This window comes from Ictidomys tridecemlineatus, chromosome 12 (genome assembly GCF_052094955.1).
Source record: "Ictidomys tridecemlineatus isolate mIctTri1 chromosome 12, mIctTri1.hap1, whole genome shotgun sequence".
NCBI lineage: Eukaryota > Metazoa > Chordata > Mammalia > Rodentia > Sciuridae > Ictidomys > Ictidomys tridecemlineatus.
In genome coordinates, this window is record NC_135488.1 from 87,407,551 (window position 1) to 87,433,873 (window position 26,323).

At 46.4% G+C, this 26,323-nt stretch overlaps 1 long non-coding RNA gene across 1 annotated transcript; it reads right to left on the minus strand.

The window, feature by feature from the left end:
• Positions 1 to 5,955: 5,955 nt before the first annotated feature.
• On the minus strand, positions 5,956 to 21,030 carry LOC144369395 (uncharacterized). Its single transcript, XR_013429016.1, has 3 exons — positions 13,686 to 21,030; positions 8,998 to 9,132; positions 5,956 to 7,812 (listed from the first exon to the last, which is right to left on the minus strand). It is a non-coding gene; the product is annotated as an uncharacterized LOC144369395 (long non-coding RNA).
• Positions 21,031 to 26,323: the final 5,293 nt, after the last annotated feature.

The window sequence follows — 26,323 nt, forward strand, 5'->3', positions numbered from 1 at the left end:
CAGATGGGTGGGAGGGATCTGCAGGGGGGAACCTGCAGCAGGAAGAGAGAGCTAGCAAGGGCCCACCTGCTTTCCCTCTAGGTTTGAATCTAGCTGTGTCCACCCCTGCCCCTCATTCGCTCATTCCCCCAGGGAGAAAAACCACTTTCCATCAATACTGAGGATTGCCCATGACCCCAACTCAACTGGAATCAGCTTGGTGGAAAGGGAGTGCTGATAACTGGCTCAATCAGGGCGAGGGGGCGGGGCAGGTCCCAGAGAGGCCTGGTGGAGGCTGACTACCTTTTCCTGCCTCTTCTCCAGGCTTCTCTCAGGGGCTGGCCACACCTTTTCTTCTGCAGATGAGCTTTGCTTGCCCACTCTGCCCTTATCCTCCTGCAGGGAAAATGAGCATGGTCAGTTCAGGGGTCTCATGACCTCTCATGGTCTCATGGGGAAGCTGCCTAGGGAGAATTTAAGGGGGAAAAAAAACCCCTACACTTCCCAGACTCCCTAGAAGCTAAGCGTAGCCATGTGTCTAAGAGCTCTGCCAAGGAGATGTGAGCAAAAGCAATGTGGGCAACTTCCATGATGCCTTAAAAGGGATTCAGTCTTTCTTGGCCCCCTTTCCTCCTCTTGGTGCAGGGGGGAAGTCTGTGTGCTGGTCAACCACCCAAGATCACGTGGGTAAGGACAGGACCACAGGATGGCACAGCAGCAAGTTAGAAGCCTGAGTCCCAGATACAATTTTGGCCCCAAACTGTTTGTGCTTGGACTGTTACCCAAGAGGATTAATCTGTCTTGTTGAAGTCCCTTATTTTTGGTCTCTGTTCTATCAGTCCTGGCTATATCCTGGGTGATCCATCTTGGGACCTTCTCTTGGTACCCAGGGTTTTAGGTTGAAAACCATCTTTTGCACGGGGACCAGATTTGTTCCCCGTTATGTATTCCTCCACCGGAACCTAGAAAAGTTCTGCCACTCTTTGCTGAGAGTGTGACAAGTTATACCATGGGACCGGACCTGTTCTACTTCACCTTAGAACTTATTGAAATTCCTTCTCCCATTCCATATCCCAGGTCCATCTCACTGGTTAGGTTCCAAAGTGTTCTACCTATGGGTTAGATCCGTCTCTGCCCCAATTCAGGAGCTCCTGTAGGGTGAAGGCCATGCTTTCTCCTTAGACGGGGGCCCCTGGGTGCTGGAGCCATGGGGAAAGGTAAAACTTCCCTGGGGATGGGCGCTGCGGGCCTCTTGTCAGTGTAAAGGCTAACCCAGCAGTCGGCCCATCTTCCCATGAATTGGGAGACTGGAGGCACGTAGTTACCAAGAGCTGAGCAGTGGGGGGCTTGGGAGAAACCACTGCTAATTGTCTTTTGTCCTGTACCTTAAAATGTTCCACCCCTGGGCTCCCACCCAGACCCTCTATGTCCCCTGGGCCTGAGGCCACGAAAGCACCTACTTGACAGGTCCTGGGCCTCTGGAATGGGGGAGAAGCAGTGGCTTTGTTTTGTTCTAGGTCAGTGTAGGAGATGAGGCACCGAAAATAATTGAATGAATGTGTGTCTAATGATTCCCCACCCTCATTCCTAGCTTTTTTCTTTTTTTTAAATGTATATTTATTTGTATCTACAAATAAATACCTTTATTTATTTATTTATTTTTAATGTGGTGTCAGGTATCAAACCCAGTGCCTCATGCATGTTTGCCAAGCTCTCTACCACTGAGCCACAACCCAAGCACCCCCCCCCCGCCATTCCTAGCTTTTATAATTAGAGAAACAAAATTGAATTGAATTTGATTGGGAAAATTCAGAAGGAAACATTGCCTTGGACCACAGAAACACAGACTGGGCTTGGGCTGGGTTCTTCCTCTATTTTCGTACTGACTGTATTATATACTGTATTATATATTTTATACTGACTGTATTATAAGGACAATGACAGGCAGGCCCCCATCTCTATTAGAGCCTTCCTTGGCTCCCAAGTGGCTGGCTTCGCTCACTCTTCTCTTCCTCCAAACCTCTTTCCTTAGATAGAGTCTAAGAACAAAGAAGATGTACCTCTCATTTCAGACTGTGGCCAGAAGACAGGCTAGCCAATGGAATACAGTGGAATAGAACGCAATGTTAGGTTTCCAGGATAGACCTCTGCTCCCACCTTTAACCAAGACAATTCTCCATACTGGTTTCCCCTGACACCATACTGGTAGTCTCCTGATTCAAGGGGAGAATAGTACACTTTTAGTTTCCCCCCCAACCCCATGAGATACCTCAAGTCTGAGGCACAAACAGGGCTGGTGACATAGTGGCATAGGGGCAGGATGCTGAGTGTTGACCCTTCCATAACTACACAACTCTGAGAAGCAGGAGGCTGCTCATGGTGTAGAACCAAGGCTGAGCATCCATGTGTCCTAGGACAGATGAAGTGCGGCCCAGTCATATACAGCATCATAGAGCAGGTTAAACAAATCAGCCACAGCAACATGAAACTCTAGCCACATCCAATTAAGAAAAAAAATGTACCGAGAGATGGTATGAAGAATGGTGCCCTTTTCATGAGGTTATAGCAACTCACATAAAAACACATTAATAAAATTCTACAAAATGGAAAGTATGGGATGTTGCACAGAAGATTCTGGATGTTGGCCACTTTGAGTGGAAGGAGGCAGGAGAAGGGAGGGGAGGAGGAGCCTGTGGTGAGACGTGGATCTTGGTCAAGGCTTTTGTGTGGGTGGTGTTTTTGCAAGAACTTATCATATCACTAAAAACAACAAATTAAATAAAATTGAACCAGACACGGATCAATGATGAGTGTGTCAGGGAACCAGTGCTGTGTGGGGGCGTCTGTGGGTTGCCATAACTTGCTCTTTTGCAAATGTTCTGAGCCTCCCTCACCATCCCACCATGGAATCCACAGTTTCCCTGTATCCACACCAATCTTTTCTTAATATTCCTTGCAAGAAGAAAGCTAGCCTCCTGTATCAAAGGATTCCAAGAGACAGTGTTCCAAACAAGTAGAAGGTTAACTCTGGCAAGCCAAGTCACTACTAAAGAAGGTTGTACAGGGGTACTATGGTGGCCCCTTCCATCTCTTGCTCTTATACCACATTCTCCCTCCAAGGTGAATACTTAGGCCACGGCCAGCACTTTAATGGTCCAGCCAGAAAGAGAGTGGAGAAAGGAGGAAGAAGATATGCCTACTTCCCTGGAAGGGCTTGGCGTGAAAGTTTCATATATCTGACCACTTCTAGACTCGGTCATAAAGCATATCTAGCTGTGAGGGAAATTAGGGAATAGAGTCTAGGTAGCAATGTGTCCATTGCATTCCACCTAGGGTGGTTCTAACAAAAAAATCGATCATAACAAGTGTTGGAGAGAATGGGGGAAATCAGAACTCTCATATATTGCTGGTGGTCATGTAAAATGGTGCAGCCACTTTAGAAAAACAGTTCGTCAGTTCCTCAAGAACTTAAGCAAAGAATTCCCATGACCGTGTGATCCCACCCGTAGGTACACCCAGCTAAGAGAGTTGAAATCACAAAACCACACAAAAACATACGCAGGAATGTTGTGCAATACTATTCATAATAGTCAAAAAAGTGGAAACAACCCGAATATCCCTCAGCTGATGATCATCCATAAAATGGAATAAATACTGACTCATGCTGCCACATGAAGGAACCTTGAAAACATTGTGCTAAGTGAAAGAAGCAGACCCCAACGACTGCTTATTGTACGGTTCCACTTCTACAAAATGTCCAGGATAAGCAAATCATGGGAACAGAAGGTAGATTAGTGGCTACGAGGGATGGAGGGGTGAGACAAGGGAAATGGGATGAGTGCTAATGCATACAGGGTTTATTTTAGTGATGAAGAAATGTCCTGGAACTGGATAGGGGGGATGGTTGCACAATTCTGTGACTATCCTGAAAACCACTGAATCATACACACTTTACAAGGGTAAACTTTGTTGAATGGGTACTATATCTCAGTATAATTTTTATTTTCAAACAACATAATATACTTCTATCTATTTGTTTCCAATCTATTCCATGAGCAAGTAGTCCAGCCTGAAAGCTGTTCCTAACATAATTCTTATGCCTGGAGACGCACATATGCACATTATTTACTGGCTCTTCCCATCCCACCCCTGCTTGACTTAATGCCAGTCCATTTGAGTTTCTCTGATGTTGGCCTCAAGAAAAAATGCAACTCCTTTATCTGATATTGGTTTCTGGGCTGTTCTCATTTTTGGAGGGAGGGGAGGTGGAGCCTGTGGTGAGGTTTTGGTGCTGGAGATCAAACCTGGGGCCTTGTGCATGTGCTCTACCACTGAGGTACAACTCCAGCCCCTGACAGGGAGGTTTTTTGTTTGTTTGTTTGTTTGTTTTTTTAATTTGTTTTTGTTCTTTTTAGTTATACATGGCAGTAGAATGTATTCTGACACAGCATATATACATGGAGTATAACTTCCCGTTCTTTTGGTTGTATATGATATGGAGTTACGTTGGTCATGTATTCATATATGAACACAGGAAAGTTATGTTCATTCATTTTACTGTCCTTCCCATTCCCACCCCTCCCTTCCAGTCATCCCACCCTGTTCAATCTGGTGAACCCCCCTTCACCCACATGTATTTTGAGTCAGCATCTGCATATCAGAGAGAACATTCGGCTTTGGTTTTATTGGGATCAGCTTATTTCACTTAGCATAACATTCTCCAGTTCCCTCTATTTACCAGCAAATGCCATAATTTCATTCTTCTTTATAGCTGAGTAATATTTCATTGTGTGTGTGTGTGTACCACATTTTCTTTATCCATTCATCTGTTGAAGGACATTTGGGTTGCTTTTACAGAAAAAACTCAATGAGGTGAAGAAAGAGTCTGTATTTTGGGAGCAAATTTTTGCCACACACATGTCAGACAGAGCACTGATCTTCAGGATATATAAAACACTCAAAAAAACTTAACCCCCCCCCACACAAAAACAAGCAACACAATCAATAAATGGGCTAAGGAGCTGAAGAGACACTTCTCAGAAGAAGAAATACAATTGATCAATAAACATATGAAAAAATTTTCAACCTCTCTAGTAATTAGAGAAAGGCAAATCAAAACTACTCTAAGATTTCATTTCACTCCAGTCGGAATGGCAGTTATCAAGAATATAAGCAACAATAAGTATTGGTGAGGATGTGGGGAAAAGGCACACGACTATGAATTGGTGCAATCAATCTGTAAAACAGGATGGAGATTCCTTAGAAAACTTGGGATGGAATCACCTTTTGGCCCAGATATCCCACTTCTCCATCTATACCCTAAAGACTTAAAACAACATACTACAGTAACACAGCCACTTCAATGTTTATAGCAGCACAATTCACAATTGCTAAACTGTGGAAGCAAACTTGATTATTTTATTTTATTTTTTTAAAGAGAGAGAGAGAGAATTTTTTTTCAGAAAACATTGAAATTTATTGTTTACTTTTTAAAAAGACTTAAATAATTACCAACACATATAAAAAGCTGATTCTGTATGGTTTTCTGATGTAAATTTTTAAGTTATTAATTGATGTCTTTGAAGAAAATGAAGAGAGAACCTCCCTATGCATATGTCTTACTATATGCATCTATGTTTAACAGAACCTATGTTATTATTTTTTTTTATTGTTGGTCGTTCAAAACATTACACAGTTCTTAATACATCATCTTTCACAGTTTGATTCAAGTGGGTTATGAACTCCCAACTTTACCCCGTATACAGATTGCTGTATCACATCAGTTACCCTTCCATTGATTGACATATTGCTTTTCTAGTGTCTGATGTATTCTGCTGTCAGTCCTATTCTCTACTATCCCCCCTCCCCTCCCCTCCCCTCCCCTTTTCTCTCTCTACCCCTTCTACTGTAAATCATTTCTTCCATTTGTATTATCTTGTCTTACCCCTCCTTTCCTCTTATATATCATGAGAGAGAATTTTAATATTTATTATTTTTTAGTTTTTGGCGGACACAACATCTTTGTTGGTATGTGGTGCTGGAAATCAAACCCGGGCCGCACGCATGCCAGGCGAGCGCGCTACCGCTTGAGCCACATCCCCAGTCCGCAACCTTGATTCTTGATTTTAGTTCTTGCACTTTAGGAGTCTTGTTGAGGAATTAGGTTCCTAAGCTGACATGATGGAGAGTCTGGCCTACTTCTTCTTCTAATAGGTGCAGGGTCTCCAGTCTAATGCCTGGGTTCTTGATCCACTTTGAGTTAAGTTTGTGCAGGGTGAGAGATAGGGGTCTAATTTCATTTTGTTACATATGGATTTCTAGTTTTCCCAGCACCATTTTTTGAAGAGACTATCTTTCCTCCAACGAATGTTTTTGGTGACTTTGTCTAGTATGAGATAACTTATTTATGTGGGTTTGTCTCTGTGTCTTCTATTCTGTGCCATTGATCGTAATGTCTGTTTTGGTGCCAAAACCATGCCTTTTTTTTGTTAATATAGCTCTATAGTCTGGCATTGTGATACCTCCTGCTTCACTTTTCTTGCTGAGGTTTGCTCTGGCTATTCTGAGCCTCTTATTTTTTCCAAATGAATTTCATGACTGCTTTTTCTATTTCTATGAAGAACATCATTGGAACCTTCATAGGAATTCCTGCCAGGGAGTCTTAACTGGAGTTGAAAGGAAACTGAACAAAGCCACAGTCTTATCCCCTGGTCTGGCTCTTCGACTTCATACAAATGGTTTAGCAGTTGGTTTCCTCAACGTGTTGAAGCTGCAAAAACTGGATTCCCAGTCAACTTAGGTTATTGGCCACAGTCAGAAAAAAGTCTGTATTGGAAGAGGTGCAGTCACTTTCATCTCTGCCTACACACTGCTGCCTCTGTTCTGAGTGTCTGACAGGACATTGCTAGTGTAGCAAGAGGCCAATACTCCTCCATATTTGGATCTTCTCTAACCACTTCCTTTACAGTTAGAAGCTCAGTAGGCATGTGACTGCCTTTCAAGATATCACAGGAGATAGTGTTACAAAAATGTTATGCAAAACATACATCACCAGCTTTCCAACCTGAGATATCTACCCACCGTCGGATAACAGCCTCCCAAATTTAAAAAATATTTTAAATTTTCCCATACCAACACTCTTCTTGTAGATATCAAATTCTAAGTTAATTGGAATATCATTTAGATGGCTGTCACAAAAAGACCTCAAACTATACTGGGTTAAACAAAATAGTTTGTTTTTCTATCATATAAATTGATGATGGTCTAGGACTGATGATTATGACAGCGGTTTAGTGGTTTTGGAGGACCTGGGCTCAAGCACCCTATTACTTCATTATTCTCCACGTGCTTCCTCCATAACAGAGTCTAAGTCAAAGAGCTTCCACCCGAGGTTGGGTTTCTTGGGAAACAGGCTCTGGGACAGGGATTTGCAGGTAGGTGCTTGGTTGGGAGTGCTCTTGGGATCGGCTCCATGGAGGGGAGGGAAACAGGTCTGGACAGAGGGAGAAACTGAACCGTGTTGCAGTTGCGACCAAAGCCTCAGCCACCCCACGGGAGCTCTGCAGCTGGGGCAGCCACTGAATTCAGGCTCCATTTGATACTCCCTGGGAGGAGGGGTAACTTTGGGCAAAGTAGTTTCTGGGAAACCCAGCTGAACGGTGAGCTGACAGCACTCCTGGCAGTTGGTGGAAGGAGTGCCTGAGTTTTGAATGAGGTTTCTGGGAGTCCATGACATCATCTGCTAGAGCTCCTGTGAGTCTCACTGTGGAGTGTACCATCCAATGGGCAAAGAGATCATTGGCCAGAGTTAGCAACCTGGTCAGTGGTATCCACCTGGAAGAGACATAAGCTCAGCTAAAATCTCAAGGGGGAAAAAAAAAAAAAACAACAACAACTCCAAAAATCCCCAGAAGCAATAGCAAATACTGGGGTCATCTGGGAGCCTGTGCCTCATATTCCTTGACTCCATGTTCACCCCCAGGCTTTGTCCTGTCTGTCCTCAAACCTTGCCTTCCTCTAATTCCTCCTCTACTTCCTCCTCTGTCCTTGGTCCCACTGCCCACCTGACATCGCCTCTTGAATGCTGCTACTTGAATTAGATCGCCTCTTTCACTTGCATGTGACAGTATTAAACTTAGCTACAGGGAAGTAAAAAAGATTTTATTCATTCCTATGATGGATCAAAGAGTGAATCCAGCTTGAGGCATGGGCAGATCCAGAGGTTCACAGGATGTTGTCAGACCTCCGTCTCTGTCTCCCATCAGCTGTCCTCTGCACTGGTTTCCTTCTCTGGCCACCTCATTCCATGTAGTGTGCAGCAAAAAATGCCCCGACAGCACCCCGCTCACTTTTCCATAGAGCTCACAAACTGAAGGAGGAGTGCAACCCTCTCTTCTTCAGCCTACCCCAGTGGCTCTGGGCCAATCTCTGTGACCAGGGGGTTGGGTTCTCAATTATCCAGACTAAGTGGAACCCTGCTGTATGGTGCAGAATGTGAGACCATATAACTGATAGCCCAACCGGGAATTTTTGCAACAGGGGATGGTTAAAGCCCTTAAAGAAAAATAGGCAACTATTTCTAAAAGGAAAGGGAATGGATGCGGATGCTGGACCATCTCAAACTGAACATGTCCACAAGTGCACCCTAGGCTCCCTACCCAGCCCCCCAAATGTGCTGATCCCACTCTTCCCATGTGGTAACTGGTGTCTCCATCTACCCAGTTGCTCATGTCAGAAACGGGGTGGGGTGGGGTCATCCTCCTACCTCTGTCCCTCTGCCCAGCATCCCCACCAATCAGTAAGGACAGATTCTACCACCTGGATCTCTTAACCCAGTCCCCTTTCTTCCTGTCAACACCTCATCAGGCCTCTGTCGCCTTTTCTCTGTGCCACTCCAATGACTTTCCTGACTTCCTCCACACATCAGTGCTCACTCTTGTTGCGGATTTTTACACAGCAACCAGAGGTATCCTTTGGAAACATACAAACGGACTGTGTGTAACATGACCAATGGTGTACCTGGAATACATGGACTTCAGGGTGATGAATCCAATTCTCATATTCACTGGGTGAACCCCGAATCAGAATTCACTTGTCACTTCCCACAGCACTCACCACCTGAAGACTGCTTCAGCATCTCTTTCCTCATCCATCCTGGAAGCCCAGAGGGAAGAGGTCTTGTCAGTTGCACAAACCACCATGCCCCTGACACTATTTGGAGTCCATACCCTGGGGACTTGATAGAATCAGGAAAGTATTCTTAGCAAGGGACCCTAGGCTCTGGAGAGGGGACAGAGGGGCTATGCCATTGAGAAAGGCTGCTCTGCTAAGGAGAGAATTCAAAAGAAGCATCTCCAATGAGGAAAGCCTCTCCAGGTGAAGGGGGAGGGGAGGGCAACTGCATAGCTCCCATGGGTCTGGGTGCAAAGCGGAAGGTTCTGGCTTTTCCCCAGCTGCACAGTGGGGATATCATAGCATCAAATATCCAAATGTTAAGATATGATGATCCAAATGATCCAGGAGCAGGAGGAGGTGACATGATGTGCCGCAGTCTGGCTGGGAACAATTCAGGAGCCACTTGTCAAAAGAAACTAACTTTATTTTTAGAACTACACACGCCAAACAAAACAGCTCCTCAGGAAAAAACCCTCAGAGCCCAACTGCCACCACCGGCTTCCCACAAGCCTCTCAACCACACAAGCCTCACCACCTCCCCCAATCCTCCTGCTCTTCAGGCCGATTGGCTGGGTCGCGTGGGCGGAGCCAAAGAAGTCCCCCAATGAGCAGCTCCGTGGTCTGAAAGGGCAGGGAAACAGCCCAATGAGCATCACTGCAGAGGAGCCAATCAGATAGATGTTGCTGGGCCTCTGTGAGCCAATCATCAGCTGGCAGCTGGAAGTTTGTTGGCAGCTGGAAGTTTGCTGGGGCCCCTTTGGCTGTGGCTCTCAACAATGATGGGAACACAAGAATCAGGATGCCCCCACACATACCAGCTTCCTCATTGGGACAATAGTATAGCTCCCATATCCTGCTCACCTCCCATATCTAGAACACCATGATTGGGCACCCAACCCAATCTGATAGATCGCTCTGAGAACCCTGCAAGGAGGTTGTCATGCCCCAAGTTCACTGTAATGTTATGTGATATGTCCCACAAAATCTCATATGTGAGACAATCTAAGAAGGTTTGGAGGAGAAATGATTGGGTTAACCCAATCAGTGAATTAATCCCCTGACAGGATCAACTAAGTGGTAACTGAAGGCAGGTAGGATGTGGCTGGAGGAGGTGGGTCATTGTGGATGTGGCTTTGGGGTATATATTTTGTATCTGGAAAGTGGAGTCTCTCTCTCTCTCTCTCTCTCTCTCTCTCTCTCTCTCTCTCTCTCTCTCTGTTTTCTGATCATCATGTGACCACCTCCTTCCACCACAGCCTCCTCCATGATGTTCTGCCTCCTCTTGAGCCCTAAGGAACGTAACTTGCTGTCTGTGGATTGAGACCTCTGAAAGCCTGCGCCTCCAGATAAGCTTTTCCTCCTCTAAAATTGTTCTTGCCTGGTCTTTCAGACCTAGCACCTCTCCCTTCAACTGAAACCCACAGTGATAGAGCTCTCTTCACATTTTGGTCCACTGTCCAGCTGGTAATGATGCCTCATGTCCCCATCAAATGTAATTCTACATAATTAGTTCCAGCACTGATGTTGGTCAGTGGTGGGGCTGGCAGGTATGGGCAGGGCCACTCAGGGCCATGTAGGAAGCCGTAAGAATCTGTGTTCCACAAGGTGAAGATGCCAGTCTACATGCCCTCCTGCCCATCAGCCCCCTCAGGTTGTCACCTCCCAGAACTGAAACTATCTTCCTTTTTATTTGTCTTCAACATCTTTTTCCTGACGTGATGGCCAGGCTCCAATGTGTCCCCCGATGATCCATGTCTACTTGCATTCATGCTCCTCTACGCTCCCCTCCCTGTTTAAACAGTAGGATATTGTGGAAAGAGCCACATATGACATCTAAGGCAAGGCCATAATAAAAGACATTGCAGCTCCAGCCTTGGTCTCTCTGATCACTAGCTCTGTGGGAAGCCAACTTCCCCTGCATGAGGATGTTCAATCAGTCCTAAGGAAAGATCTATGTGTCCGGGATCAGAGGCCTCCTGCCAACAGCCAGGGCTGACAGCTGGTGTGTGAGTCCGCCATCTTGGAAGTTGATTTTCTAGCCCCAGAGCCTTTGATGACTGGAGTCCCAGTTGACATGTTGCATGTATTTTCACAGTAGAGCCTGAGCAGAATCTTCAGCTAAGCTAATTCCAAATTCCTGACCCCCAGAGACAGTGTCATATGGTAAGTGTTTATTGATATTTTAATATGCTGAATTTTTAGATAATTTGTTACACAGCCATAGATATTTGATACACCAAGTCTCTTCTGTAGTCCATAGCACAGCCCAAGCCCTCTGGCCTGCTGAGGAGAGAGAAGCTCTTCCTCTGGAGTCAACCATGCATATGGGGAGAAAGATTCATCCTGAGTCCATTTGGGGGACCATGAGGGTTCAAGTGGGGTCTGACAATGTAGTCTAATAGCCCAGATATAGGACATTAAAAACATAGCTCAGGAGGTGCTTGGGCAGGATGTTAGAGATCCTGGTGGGCTCAGAAGGATCAAGGTGATAAGAAGAGAAAGTATTACAGGTTAGGGAGCAAGATGCTTGTCTAGGAGCCCTCCAAGGTTACAGTCACATTACAACTCTATTCTTGCTACTGCTACTAGTCATAAGGACAATCAGCAGAGCTGCTGCCTTTCTGCAGCACCTTCTATGAGCAGGTACTTCTGCATTTTCTCTCACACTCTTTTTCAAACCCCCGGTGAGTATGAACTTTTATTATACCCATGTAACAGATGGGAAAACTGAGATTGTGAACTGTTAAGGAAGTGACTTTCCATCTCCCACTCAACTAATAAGTGTAGAGCCAGGATTTGAATCTGAAGGATCTGACTCCAGCCTCAGAAGCACGAGTGTGAGGGTCCTTGGTGCTACCTCTTGCTGTGCATCACTGGAAGTAAAAAGGGTGCCTGGCTCTGAAGCCACCTTGTTCCAACCAGGAGAAAGCTGAGTGGCAGGGCTCTGAGACTGTGCCTCTGGTTAAGTCATCGTTTCCCAAAGACCCGAGCTGCCTCAGCCCTTTCCTGGCTGTTTCCTCCTCTCTGGCTCCCAGGCCCCTGGGCCTGCTGTATACATCTCTTCCCAGCTCCTCAGACTCCTCAGGCTCCTCAGTCTCATGACAGGTTCTGCAAGACAGGGCTCATTCATGTGTCCCTGGGCCTATCTGCTTGCTGTGACCCTTAACCCTCAACACAAAAGGTCTGAACGGGTGCAGAAATGAGGCAACTACTAAGAGCTACATGCAGAGTGACCCCAAGGGTGGCCCCAACTATCTCCTGAGCACAGCCTGCATTACACCTGCACAATGTGATCCATGCCAGAGAGCTGAGCCGGCTTGAAGTCCTTGAGGCAGGAAATGAGGTCCAGGCCCTGTATGTGCATTAGAAAGGTGGAGGGCTGGCCCTGGAGTGGAGGGTTTCAAGCCTTTAAGCCTCTTTCCTTGGAAGATTCTATAAAGACACCATCCCCTTGCTAAGGAGGCCTGGTGTCCAAATCCTCTCTGGAGGTGTCTCCAGGAGTGTAGATAATGTGGCTCCTTTTTCCTCAAGGGAAGCAGGCTGTGGGACACCCCTGGGCATGGTTCTGGAGGCCTGATGAAGATCTCTGTGCTGGAGGCAGAGTGGAGGCAAACAGCAGCTGCCCCAGGGGCCTGCAGAGTGTTCACCAAGGGCCCCCCACAGCGGGGTCTCCTACATTCAAAATGGGCTTGGAAGAGCGGCTAAAGAGTGGGTAGGCAGACACAGGGCAGTGACAGAGGCCCCAGAGGAGGGTGAGACCCAAGGATCCTGGGCATGTACAGCCCTACTCCCTGCAAGGTCTCAGGGACAGCGGCACACCTCCTGTGCATAAAAGGGCAGGAGGAAGAACCACCTGACTCTAGCGAGAAGGGAGGGGGGCAGGGCCTCCACCGACACCCCCAGCACCAGGAGAGGTGCGGCTCTGCCCGTTTAGGCTGATGCTGACCTTGGCCCCATCAGAATGAGGCATGGGTCTCGGGTCATCTGCTTATCCACCACACCTTTGATTTCCCAGGGGTCAGAGTCGGGGTGTGCAGAAGAGACAGCAGAGCCCCCTTTTTGGGCACATCTGAGTCTTTTCCTCCACGGGAAAAGACCCAGAGAGAGTGAGAAAGATGGGAAGAGAGAAGCCAGGCCTGAGGCATGAGGGGGGCTGAGCGAGAAGGTAGGAGAAGGGAGGAGCAGAAGTGAATGAGAGGGGTGGAGTCATCCTAAGAGAGGCAGCTGGGGAGGACAGAAGGTGGCCAAGGGCGTGGAGTTTCTTGGTACCAAGGATTGAACTCAGGGGCACTTAACCACTGAGCCACATCCCCGGGGCTTTTTTATATTTTATTTAGAGACAGGGTCTCACTGAGTCGCTTAGGGCCTCCCTAAGTTTCTGAGGCTGGCTTTGAACTCACAATCCTCCTGCCTTAGCTTCCCAAGCCTCTGGGATCATAGGCATGCGCCACCGCCAGGCAAGCAGTTCTTTTTAATGGGGAGATACGAGTTCCCAAACCACACCAAGTCAAAGGTGGGGAAGCGGAGCCTACCTGCTTTGTGCTGAGGCTTTCCCAGTCAGTTCAAGCCCATGGGGAAGAGAGTGGTCGACACCCAGCCAGAGCCTCCCCCAACCAGGAGCTCTCACAGTTGGTGGGGTCTGCCCCAATGTCCCAGGTCAATGTTTAACCATGGCTCAAGCCCAGGAATGCCCTATCTGTGACATGCAATTACAGGGGCTGGGTTTCAGCCCCAGCACTGGCAAGGGCTCAGTGGCAGGAGATAAGCAGGTGGCACCAGGAAGAGTTGTGTGTGTGCTCAACTGTGGGCTCCCAGCACCCCCACCAGGATCCACTCACAAGGCCTCCATTGTTGAGGTCTGGCTCCCAGCCCATCACCAGCCAGATAGGAGCTGCCGTTCTGACGAGGCAAGAAAAGCACACCCCAAGATGCCGTTACCCATCCTTATCAAGCGGAGGGAAGGGAGCCAGGCGAGCTAATGTTGATCCAGAGGAAAAAAAGGAAAGAAAGTATTAGCAATCCTGGTGAAAGTCAGTTCCAGCAACAGGGCAGGGGTCAAGGGTGCTCACTGGCCCAGCTGGAGTTTTTAAAATGAGCAGCTGGAGGAAACTGGAGGGGTAGGACAGTCTGGCTGGGAGAGGAAGCTCCGGTGTCCTGCCCTATGCTGGGTGTCAGGGTGCAGGGGCGGGAACGTGACATTCTGCTTCCTAGAACTGAGGTCTAGTTACGAAAAATGCTTCATTTCTTCACCTAAATGTGATCAGGAGCCCACCACATGCAGACACTGAAATAGATCTTGGGGGTGAAGTTCAAGTTGGAGCCTTTCTGTGGAATATAGCTGAAAAGAGAGAGCTGTGAAGCTCAGCACCTAGCAGGACATGGGGCAGATCAGACTGTAGGAGGCGGGTGGTGTCTCTAGAGTAGATAGTTGGGTAAGGCCTTGAAGATTGGACCAGGGCTGGGAGCTGAAGGAGAAATGCAGATTATTCCCAGGAGGCCCACAAATCCCTCTTCTACCCATTGATACCAGGCAAGGAAGTTTGTCTCAATGGGCCATCGCCTATAAGATGGGGGAGCTGAGAGGAAATACCCATATGGGTTCATGCTGAGGGCCAGAAAACAGCAGGTGCTGAGCATGGGGCCCAGCACAGTGGCATACCGTGTCCCCCAGGGAAATCAGGATGGGCAATCTGCAGGCAGGTGGTGACCATCTAAGGTGGGAGACAGGACGTGGACCATGTGGGCTAGACTCAAGCTGGGGTGGTGGGCTGGGGTAGCTTAGTGGGCAAGGAGGGGAAGGCCACTCTGGAGGAGGAAGAATGTGAGCAAGAAAAGGAGGAGCCGGGGCTGTGGTGGGAGAGGGTCATTCACAGGCCCATTCACCCCATTGCAAGGGACATGCACCTGGAGGGCCCTTACCTCCCACTCTTGCAGATGGTGACTCTCCACACCACTTAAGCATGCTCCAAAACTCAAATTTGGAAGAAAAGAGCTGGGCAGATCAGGTTAAAGATGAAAAATCCCTAGAAAAATGTCAGCTGATAGAGTCTGCGGCCCCCCAAACAAGGAGTAAAGCCGCCCATTTGGTGAAGGTTAGATGTGGATTTGGAGGCAAGGGATGGACATGGTGGCAGGCTGGCTGCTGATTAGAAAGGAGCCTTGGGCTGAGTCCCGCCCTGTGCAGGCAAACCGAGCAGGCAGGTGAGTCTGCGACAGAGCTGCCTTGAGGACAGACAAGGCCCAGGGGAAGGACAGAGGTCGTACTTGTCGGCTCAGGCTGCCTTAACAAAAATACCACGGACCAGGTGCTTCAAACACCAGGCATTTATTTCTCAGGCTGTGGAGGCTGGGAAGTCCAAGGTGAAGGTGGAGGCAGATTCAATGTCTGGCGAGGGCTCTCTTGGCTTGCAGACAGCTGCCTTCCCATAGTGAGCTCACAGAGCCTTTCCGCAGAAGAGAATTCTCATGTCCCTTCCTTTTCTTACAAAGACACCACCAGTCCCCTTGGATTCATGCTCCATCTCTATGACCTCATTTAATATTAATTCCTTAGAGGCCCCCATCTCCAAATACAGCCACACTGGGGCTTGGGACTTTGATGTGTGAATTCTGAAGGGGCACCAATATTCTGTCCATACCAGAGGCTTTCTTTGGTGTGCAAAGTAGAGACAAGATTATATGGTATGCAAGGATTTAAGGCTCTCCCTTCCTGGGAATGGCAGAACAGTCCGGAGGGTGGGGTGGTAAAAAAAAAACAAAAACTGAGAAGAGCCTGGTGTGGTGGTGCACACCTGTAATCCCAGCATCTTGGGAGGCTGAGACAGGAGGATTTCGAGTTTAAAGCCCGCCTCATTAAAACCGAGGCGCTAATCAACTCAGTGAGACCCTGAGTCTAAATAAAATACAAATAAGGCTGAGGGTGTGACTCGGTGGTCAAGTGCCCTTGAGTTCAATCCCTGTTATCCCTCCCTCCAAAAAAAAAAGAAAAAAAGAAAGAAAGGCTGAGAAGAGGTGGAGAAGGTGCCTTGCTCCCTGGAAGCGCGGAGAATAGTTGCATAAGACATTCTTAAATGAGAATAAAGGGGCAAAAATAGCTTCTACTGTCATTAGTAAGAGTAGAAACTTAATGATGGAAATACCTGACTGCCCAAGAGTCTGTGTTCTTTAAATCTTAACCATCAGTGGATAGCAAATCTTTATGGTTCATAGTTTAGGGGGAAAAATGTAATTATGGGCAAAGCACACAAGGGTAAAAAAAGAGTTCTATCTTTCATCTCTCAATTATGAACCCTCAGAAAATCTTAAGTGGTTGGTTCACATTATAAAAATGCTGCTTCTATTGTTATTCATGTCGTGACTGCTGAATGAATAGCAGGCGTGGTATTTGGAGGGAAAGAAAAACAAATCTTCTTGGAGCCTATGTGCCTGTTATTGTATATACATCATCTCATTTAACCTCATGACAACTCTGCAGAATTAACATTCGTTCAGTTTATGGATCTGTTAGCTTATTTGTCTTGAAGCAGGTTGGATGAAAATTTCCTCATTTTGATGTTAAATGATTCAGTGTTGGTTCTCTAGCTAGTAAGCGAGAGTTGGGATTCAAACTCAGGTCTTTTGAAGGCTGATGTCCCCCGCCATTACACTCTTTGCTGCCTTAGTCTTGTGCAAGGCAACAACAAATGGGGCACACACATAAGGCACACACACACACACACACACACACACACACACAGGGCTGTGCCTGGTCGTCGCCCCCTCCCCACATCCAGCCACAGTTTGGCTACCCAGGGCCCAGTGAGGGACCAGCTTTTGGAGGGGATGATGCAAAGTAGTATCCTTCCCATCCTAAACCTCTATAAGTCAGAGCCCACAGCACACAGCCTGTCTTTCCATCCTTACCAGAATCAGAAAATGAGATTTCAATGCCACTCAATTACCTCCAACAAATCTTCACGGAAGATCTTCCAAGCACTCGGCTCTGTACCGCTGGGAGGTGTGGGGAGAGGCCCGTTGCTGGGCCCTGCCTCCCTGGTGACTCCAGGTTCAGGAGCTAGAGTCCCCACATGAGGGTTTTGCTCCAACAGGGAGACACCTGGCTCTTGTCCTCCTGAGTCTTAAGCTCTCAACCTAGAACCATGGGCCCGTTTTTGCCTCAGCCTTTTATAGAACCAGAGGTTATACCGCACAGCCGCTGTGTCCTTTGTCTCTGTCCAATCTAGCTTGCTGGCCTTTACTGCAGCTCCTAAATACCTCCAGTTCTGGGCCGGTTGCCCTCACTCAGTAGACACTCATTTAAGGACAGGGATGTCTGCATCCAGCCCAGAATTGTGCCTTGTAGCTCCCCCGATCCAGTGCTCACTGTGGCCATCTCCCACTTCATTTTTAAGACTTAATTCTACTCCCTGTCCATTACTCTGTCTCTGAGCTAGAGTCCCAGACTTTTTTATTATGAGACAGGGCTGCTCTCAAACTTTGATCCTCCTGCCTCAGCCTCCTGAATAGCGAGGATTACAGGCATGTGCCATCATGCCCGATTGAACTAAATCAAGAAAGCTAACTTCCTCCAGGAGGGCTCCTCTGACCTCCCAAAGCCAGGCTGGGTTCCCCTTTCCTGAGGACCCTGGCACACTAAAATTTCCCTATAAGAGCCCCCTTTCCTTGGGGTATGGACCTCTTTATTTAGGGATTTCTTCTACTACACTGGGAGCTCCCTGAGGGTGAGCCTTGAGCCTGCCATCCCTGTATCTCCAGAGCATGGTTCACAGTCGATACTCTGTTAGGGCTGCCAAATGTAGCCCATAAAAATGTAGGATGCCTAGTTAAATTTGAATTTCAGATAAACAATGAAATAATGATTAAAATATTTCCTTTCTTGGCAATCCAAGGCACAATAAATATTGATCGTATTACCTAATGTCATGAGCAAAAAGCACAGAGAAAGGAAAAGCAAGAAGCCATTTGGAAGAAAGCAACAAATCAGCCTCAAGGCTGGTGCAAAGGGCTGGGGATGTGGCTCAAGCGGTAGCGCTCTCGCCTGGCATGCGTGGGGTGCTGGGTTCGATCCTCAGCACCACAATAAAATAAAGATATTGTATCCACTGAAAACTAAAAAAAAAATGAATATTAAAAAAAAGACTTGTGCAAAGATGTCACAGGCAGCAAAATGAGAAAAGTCCAGTACCTGCCTGTCCAGTCTCTATAGTGATTCCAGAGCCTGAATAAAAGAGCACACACCAAAGAGGTAATATTGAATGGTAGGAAAAGAAGTGAGGATGTCAAAATAGAAAGGGTTAGGGTAACAACAGAGGCTTTGGTCAAGGGGCATCTGAGGAGGTTAAGTGACCTGTAAGCTATAGTTGCTACACTCCCAAAATTTGGACTCAGAGTGGCCATGGTCTGATCTGATGAGAAACTGGGACTGTCCTCCCAGGCATAGAAGGGGCTTGTGCCCACCCCGGGCAGGGCAAGCAGGACTTCCCCCCTAGGCCTGAGCCTGACTTGATCCCCCAAAGGCAGGACAATGCAAACACAGATTCTCCCCACCTTCTCCAAACACCAGAAAAGCCCATCCGTTCCCTGGGGTCCTGAAGGCAAGAGCCACTGTCCCCTATTAGACTGGGGCTCCCCTAGAGCTCCTCAGGCAGAGAAAGGCCCAGGGGGAGTTTCCCTAACCTGAAAGAGGCCAGTGGGCTCCGGGGCCCCAGGCTGCCAGGCGGTGTGGTGGAGAGAGGGACGGTGTCCAGCTCCAGCAGGAAACAAGCCCTCATTGTCCCCCTGGGCTTGGCCGCACAATGGGAGCCTGTGTCCTGGCAGCAGCTGTGCGCAGCTCCGACTGAGGTGGACACCAGCCTTGAAGAAGCGCACAGCCTGGGGGACCCCGTCTGTTTCATGTCCTTCCCGGTGGGACCTGTGGGCTGGCCCTCTGTGCCTAAGGGACAGCATGTATCTGGGGGCACTGGCTGCAGCAGAGGGTGCATGCTGCAGGTGCATACAGCAGGTCACACTGAGTGCAGGCGAGTGTATGCTCAGTGTCTGCCCGCATGCGGGTCTGGGTACGCGTGCGCACACGTATCACACGGAGAGCAGGTGATGCTTCTGAGCACGTGGTAGCACACGTGCCCAAATGGGGCATCCTCCCTGAGATCCAGGCCAGGGAGGGTGACTGTCTGTCAAGCTTCCTTGGGTGAAAAGTATCAGAAGATGGAGAACATGGCTCTGTCCATTGGAAACTCAGGTTCTGTGTGAACATACACACGCACAAGCAGAGTGGAGGTGTTGAGTTCTGGCCAACGGGGTTAGGTGGTGGGCACACAGGGAAGGGGGGGTCTTCTGTAGGGTAACAGCTGCCCAGACACTCCTGTCACTCCGCAACACCCCAACACACACACACACACACACACACACACACACACACACCACACACACACACCATCACTTGGCCTCTCCCTCTTGATGATTCCCTACATCAGAGACCCTGGTCTAGGTTGTGATCCTGGGACAATAGTGACAGGTGGCTGAAGCTCTTCCAGGCTCACAATGTCCCCTGAGGGCTGAACTGTCCAAACTGTCCTTGTATCCTTCCCACCCTAAACCCCTATAAATCAGAACCCATGGCACACAGCCTGTCTTTCCATCCTTACCAGAATCAGAAAATGAGATTTCAACGCCACTCAATTACCTCCAACAAATCCTCACGGAAGATCTTCCAAGCACTCGGCTCTGTACAGCTGGGAGGTGTGGGGACAGGCCCCTTGCTGGGCCCTGCCTCCCTGGTGTCCAGGTTCAGGAGCTAGAGTCCCCACATGAGGGTTTTGCTCCCACTAACCTCACAACTGTTGCTGGCACCCCAATCCTGCACCTGAGGGTGTGGGGGGGCCTTTCAGAACTAATGACCCCCCCCCAATTCCAGGGCCATCTTCTCAGCTGCCAAGGCACAAAGGACCTGGTTAAAGGGCTCCAGAGAGGAGGGGCATGGGACAGGGTGTCCCCTGCCCATTATATGAGATGGTACAGGTTGAGGAGGAGCTGGGAAACCTGGGCCCTCCTTCTGACTAGACGGAAAAGCTGTCATATCCCCCAAGAGGGCCTCCTGCCCTCAAGGTCCCACCTGGCGGCAGATCAGGGGTCACTGCCTAATGGCAGGCACCTCCCAGCTCACCCCACTGAAGTGTCCCCCCTCTATCTTGGTCTGCAATGGAAAAGGTGCACTATGATCCTCTGGGGAAGACATGAAAATAGTAGGAGTCAGTGTTTTGTTTTTAATCTAAAAATTTAAGAAAGGCTTAAGAAATCCTTAATAATGGATTGTCACTGTGCCCTCCTCCCTCAGTCCCAGTTTCAGATTGCCCTGAGTTCTGGAAGGTTCTGTAGGGGTTCTGGGGTGAGGGGAGTTTCCCCGTGTGCGGTGCGTCGGGCGCCTTCCCGTCCTGACTCACCGTCAGAGCATGGCTTTGCTCATCGCTGGGCAAGGGCTGCAGGCCGTGCCAGTGTGCTGTGGTCGGCTTTGTAAAAAGGATGCCCCAAACAGAGGGTTCTCAGACTTTGTAAACAGAGGAGCACCATGGGAAACTCTTCCTCGGTCCTCTGGGTATCACATTGGTGGGTTTTGTGGTGTTTGTGGTTGTGTTTTATACAGTTCTGGGGAGGGGACCCAGGGCCTCAAGAATGCAAGACACGTTCTCTGCTACCCAGCTACATCCCCAGCCCTCTGTGCTCACTTTTCTTGGACAGAAGGTAAATGGGTTCTGAATTCACTCACCTCTTCTATGACAAATGGCCATTCGTAGCACGTGGCCCCAGTCAATATTTCAGACAAAAACAGTCAGTGAAGACATTTAAACAGTCAGCGAGAGGAAAACAGCTTTTCAAATAGCAGGTATGCTGGGGAGAGAGCAGTTTGAAAATGATTATTTGGAAATGTTTTCATCGTATGGAGATCTTATTGCTGAAAACTATGTGAACATGTCACTTATTAAAAACGACGTGGCTAAAAAACTAAACTTGAAAAATTTTCCAAAGAGAGGATTTAAGAGAATTTCAAATCAGTTTGTTAAAATTATAAAGTTATGCCCTCTTAGTTATTTTGTAAGCACAATAATTTGATATCAGGAAAGATGAAAACTTACTAGCTACATGTGCACAATTGATGACTGGGAGTGGAATCCCAATGTCATGAATTAACGGGCACAGTCAGTGATAATCCTCTGTCCTTTGAGGTCTCTCTTACAATGGTGGCCATCATGAATATATATCCAAACTAAATTGAACCAGGTCTCCACTGCTGTATCACAAAGTATTTTTTTGAAAAGAGATTTGAAAAAATGCAATTCATTCAACCACAGAGAGAATAGAGCACACTTTAATAACAAGAACTTTGATAACATCCCGAGAACATGGATCCATCTAACCAAAGCCTCCTACTTCTGACCTTTCTGTGCCATGAGATGATTAGGAAGTGTCCTTGTTCTTCAAAACAGCTTAAATCGGATTTTCTATTACTTTTGCAGGCAGAAGCTTCCTGAGTTACCACTTCAAATCAGTCTGTCTGTCCCAGATTGGTGTTAGCCTAAGGGCTTCACCACAACAGGGTCCTGGGGTGGCATCACAGAGGAAATCCCAGGGGCCAGTTTGTGAGATTAGGGGGCAATAACAGCAGCAGCAAGCAGACATTTTGGAGTCATCTTCTGTTGAGAGTCACAGCTCTGTAAGAAAATGGCAAACTTTTCCAGACTGCTGTAGCCTATGACCTAAAGATGACAATAAAACAAATAATAGAAAATAACTATTTATTGAGCATTTACTATTTGCCAGGCTCCGTCCTAAGTGTGTGGCATGTGTCATCTCATTTCAGACAATGACAATCTGATGAGATGATGCTACTGCTACTGCTGTGTGCATGTCAAGAGGTTGTCCAAAGTCCTCCAGCTATGAACACCAGGGCCAGGATTTCCACTCAGGCCACCCTGTTCAATTGCTCTACTCTCTTTTTAAAAGCAGCTCTCTTGGGGTATGACTGATGTACAAAAAGTTGCACATATTAAAACAACTGGATGAGTTTGGAATATGGGTACGCTTGTGAAACCATCACCACCATCAAGGGAAGAAATGTAGCCATCACTTCCAACCGTTTCTTGGTGCATCTTTGTCCGGTTTTTTGTTCTGTTTTGATGTAACAGGAGATCCACCCTCTTGCCGCCCCACTTAGCCACTCTGCTGTCTTGCCCTTAATCCCTGTGTTCTGGCTTGATCACAGGGAGACTATCTAAATTATAGGGATTCCCTGCAGAGAGAAGTCTCTGTTTATTGAGTTCTACCTATGACTATCCATAAAATTCAATCCATCTGGCTGTCCCAACCATAATGACATCATCCACTCCTATTTGAGAACATGAGTCCCACTTTGGGGACTTAGCATCTTAAAGTGAGCAGAGAGCCCTGTTCTGCTTTTTCAAAGAAACAACAGCAGCTCAAAGGCTGCCCCCATGTCTCTTCAGAATTTCCTATGAACGTCTCCAAAAGAGGACACAGAAATGCTCCCATTCCCGGGAGATGCTCCTTTGCCTAATGAACCATGGCACGAGGAGGCAGGAAAACACTCTTGGGCAAGACGGCACAACCATGCCGCTAGGAACCTAGGTAACTCTGGAGCTGGCCATCTGGGACTCATCCTGGGGCGGCCAATTTCTAACTCAGGAAACTTGGGCTAGTTACTTAACTTTCTTATATGGCAATTTCTTCATCTATAAAAATAAGGAAAATAATAGTATCTACACCAAAGAGTTTTAAGAAGACAAAAGTTGATATTTATAAAGCATTTAGGACAATGCTGTCCAGAATATAGATAAAAGAACTTTTCTTTTTCTTTTCTTTGGTACCATGGATTGAACCCCGCAGTGATTTACCACTGAGCCACATTTCCAGCCTTTTTTTTTTTTTTTGAGTCAGAGTTTCACTAAGTTGCTTAGAGCCTCACTTAGTGGCTAAAGTTGGCCTTGAACTTGTTATCCTCCAGCCTCCGTCTCCTGAGTTGCTGAGTTGACAGGCATGCACCACCATGACTGGCTAGATAAAGAACTCTTAAACTCAATAGAAAGAAAATACCCAGATGAAAAATGGGCACAAAATTTGAACAGATGCTTCACCAAAGAAGACAAGCAGATAAGACCAAACACACACACACACACACACACACACACACACACACACACACACACACTACTCAAGCTCATTAGTTATTAGGGAAACACAAACAAAACCACAAGGATACACTATTACATGCCAACTAGAATGGCCACAGTTTATAAGACCAATAATTCCATGTCCTAAGGAAGATATGGAGCCACAGGAACTTTCATATATTGCTGGTGGGCATACAGAATGGTACAGCCACTGGGCAAAAAAGTGTGGCAGTTTCTTATAAACTTAAAAATTCACATATGAAATGAAATGATCTAGCAATCCTTCTTATATGTATTTAAATAAGAAAAATGAAAGCACATGAATATAATATGCAAATGTTTATAGCAGCTTTATTCACAATTGCCCCAGGCCAAAACAACCCCTATATCCATCCCCTAATGCGTGGATAAATGAACTGTGGAATGCTCATACAAGGCAGTACTACTGTGTTACCTTCATGTTACTATAACAAAACACCTGAGATAACTATCTTATAAAGAGAAAAGGAATATTTCAAATATTTCAATTTTGGAGGTTCCTGTCCAAGGTGGGCAGTCACATTGCTTTGGGTCTCTGAAGGGCCTGCCAGATGGCAATGGCAGGGTGGATATGGTGGAGCCAATTTCCCACCTCAAGGCCAGGAAGCAAAAGAGGAAGAAGAGATCACCATTTCACAAACCCCTTCAAAGCACATACCTCCTCCACGTTCCATCTCCTCCCCTCACGACCCCCTTAGGGATCAAGCCCTTCACATTTGGACCTTTGGGAACATTTAACATCCCAAATTATGGCAACTACTTAGCAACAGAAAGGAACAAACAGCTCATACACACAACATGGGTGGATCTCAAAAGCACTACGGCAAGCCAAAGAAGCCAAACACAAAAGATTACATAACACGAGTCCACTGGTATGTCATTGTGGAAAAATGCAAAATTATAGGGACAGAAATCAGAGCAGTGATTCTTGGGGGTAGGAAGAGGGAAATGACTGCAATGGGATATGAGAAACTTCTTGGCGCGATGAACATGCTCTACATCTTGATGGTGATGGTGGTTACATGTCTGCACACATCTGTCCAGAAGCAGTCAACTGTACACTTGAAAATGACAAATTTTATGCTATGTAAATTACCTTTCAATAAATCTGATGTTAAAAAACAGTGCTTAGCTTATCACAGATACTAGATGTTACATAAACATTCAATAAAATGGGCGTTTTAAAGCATGAAAATGTCTAGAAGTTGACACCCAAAGGATCATCAGGAATTATCTCCAAGTGGCAAGGTTACTATGATTTTTACTTCTTTTTTTTACGCTGGCTGAACATAAAGTAAACAGGCTTTTCTAAAAAATAGAAATTAAGTCATGCCTGTCATCTCAGGTGCTTGGGAGACTGAGACTAGAGGATTGCAAGCTGCAGGCCAGGCTGAGCAATTTAGGGAGACCCTGTCTCAAAATTAAAAAAAAAATCAAAAGATCCGGGGATGTGGCTCAGTCATATGCTTGCCTAACATGTGTGAGGCCCTGGGTCCATCTCTAGAACCACCCCCTCAACCCCCCAAAAAAGTTTTAACATTTATATGGAATTGCAAAGGATCTGGAATATCCAAAACAACTTTTGAAGAATACAGCTAGAAGACAAACACTCATTTCAAATTTTATTATAATGCTACAGTAATCAAGACAGTGTGGTATTGAAATAAAAAGAAGACAAAAAAGATCATTGGAAGAGAATTGAGAGTCCAGAAATAGATCCACTGCAAAACAGACAAGAGATTTTCAGCAGAGACACAAAGACACTACAATATAAAAAGGACAGTTTTTTTTTCTACAAAAGCCCTGGAACAATTATCAATCCATAAACAAAAAAGTAAACTATACTGTGTCCCATATAGAAAGTATAACCCAAAATGGACTCTGGGACTAATTGTAAAATCTAAAACCACAAAATATCCAGAAGAAAAGCTCTGTGACCACGGGATAGAAAAAAACTTCTCAGACACCACCCCAAAAGCTTAGTTTGGAAAAGACCAAATTGATAAATTGGACTTTAGCAAAATTTAAATCTTTTGCTCTTAACAGACACCAATCCAAGGATAAAAAGAAAAGCCCCATGTTGGGAGAGATGATTTTCAAATCATGTATATGATAAAGGAACTGCATGTAGAAAATATAAAGAACTCTTTAAAACTGAAGAAGAGCTCGGCACAAAGGCACACGCCTGTAATCTCAGTAGTTTAGGAGGCTGAGGCAGGAGGATTGCAAATTCAGAGCCAGCTTTAGCAATTGAGCGTGGCTGTAAGCAACTTAACGAGACCATGTCTTAAAATAAAACATTTTTTAATAGGGGGCAGGGATGTATTGGGGATGTGGCTCAGGGATTAAGTGCTCCTAGGTTCAATCCCTGGTACAATCAATCCATCAATCAATCAATAAACAAACTAACAAAAATAGATAAAAGATTTTAGGTACCACTAACTATTACTATAGCTAAAATGAAAAGGACTGACAATATTAAAGGTTGACAAGCATATGGAGGAACTGGAACTCTCAAACACAACTGCTGAGATTATACAATGATTCAACACCAACCACTCTAGAAAACATTTTGGTAATTTATTAAAAAGTTGAATGTACACATACCATGTGATTCATTCATTCCAATCCTAGGTATTTATTCAGAAAAACGAAAACACATGTCTGTGCAAAGACTAATTCACAAATTCTCATAGCAATAGCCTAAGACTTAGGAACAACCGAAATGTCCATCAACATGTGAATAGATAAAATGCTTTTTTCTGTACAATGGAATATTACTCAGCATTAAAAAGGAATTCACTATTGATACATGCTTCAACATGGACGGTATCAAAGCAATAATGCTGAGAAAAAGAAGCCAGACCAAAAGAAGAGTACACATTCTATAATTCCATTTATATATAATTCTAAAAAATGCAACCTAACTTGTAGAGACAGAAAGCAGATCA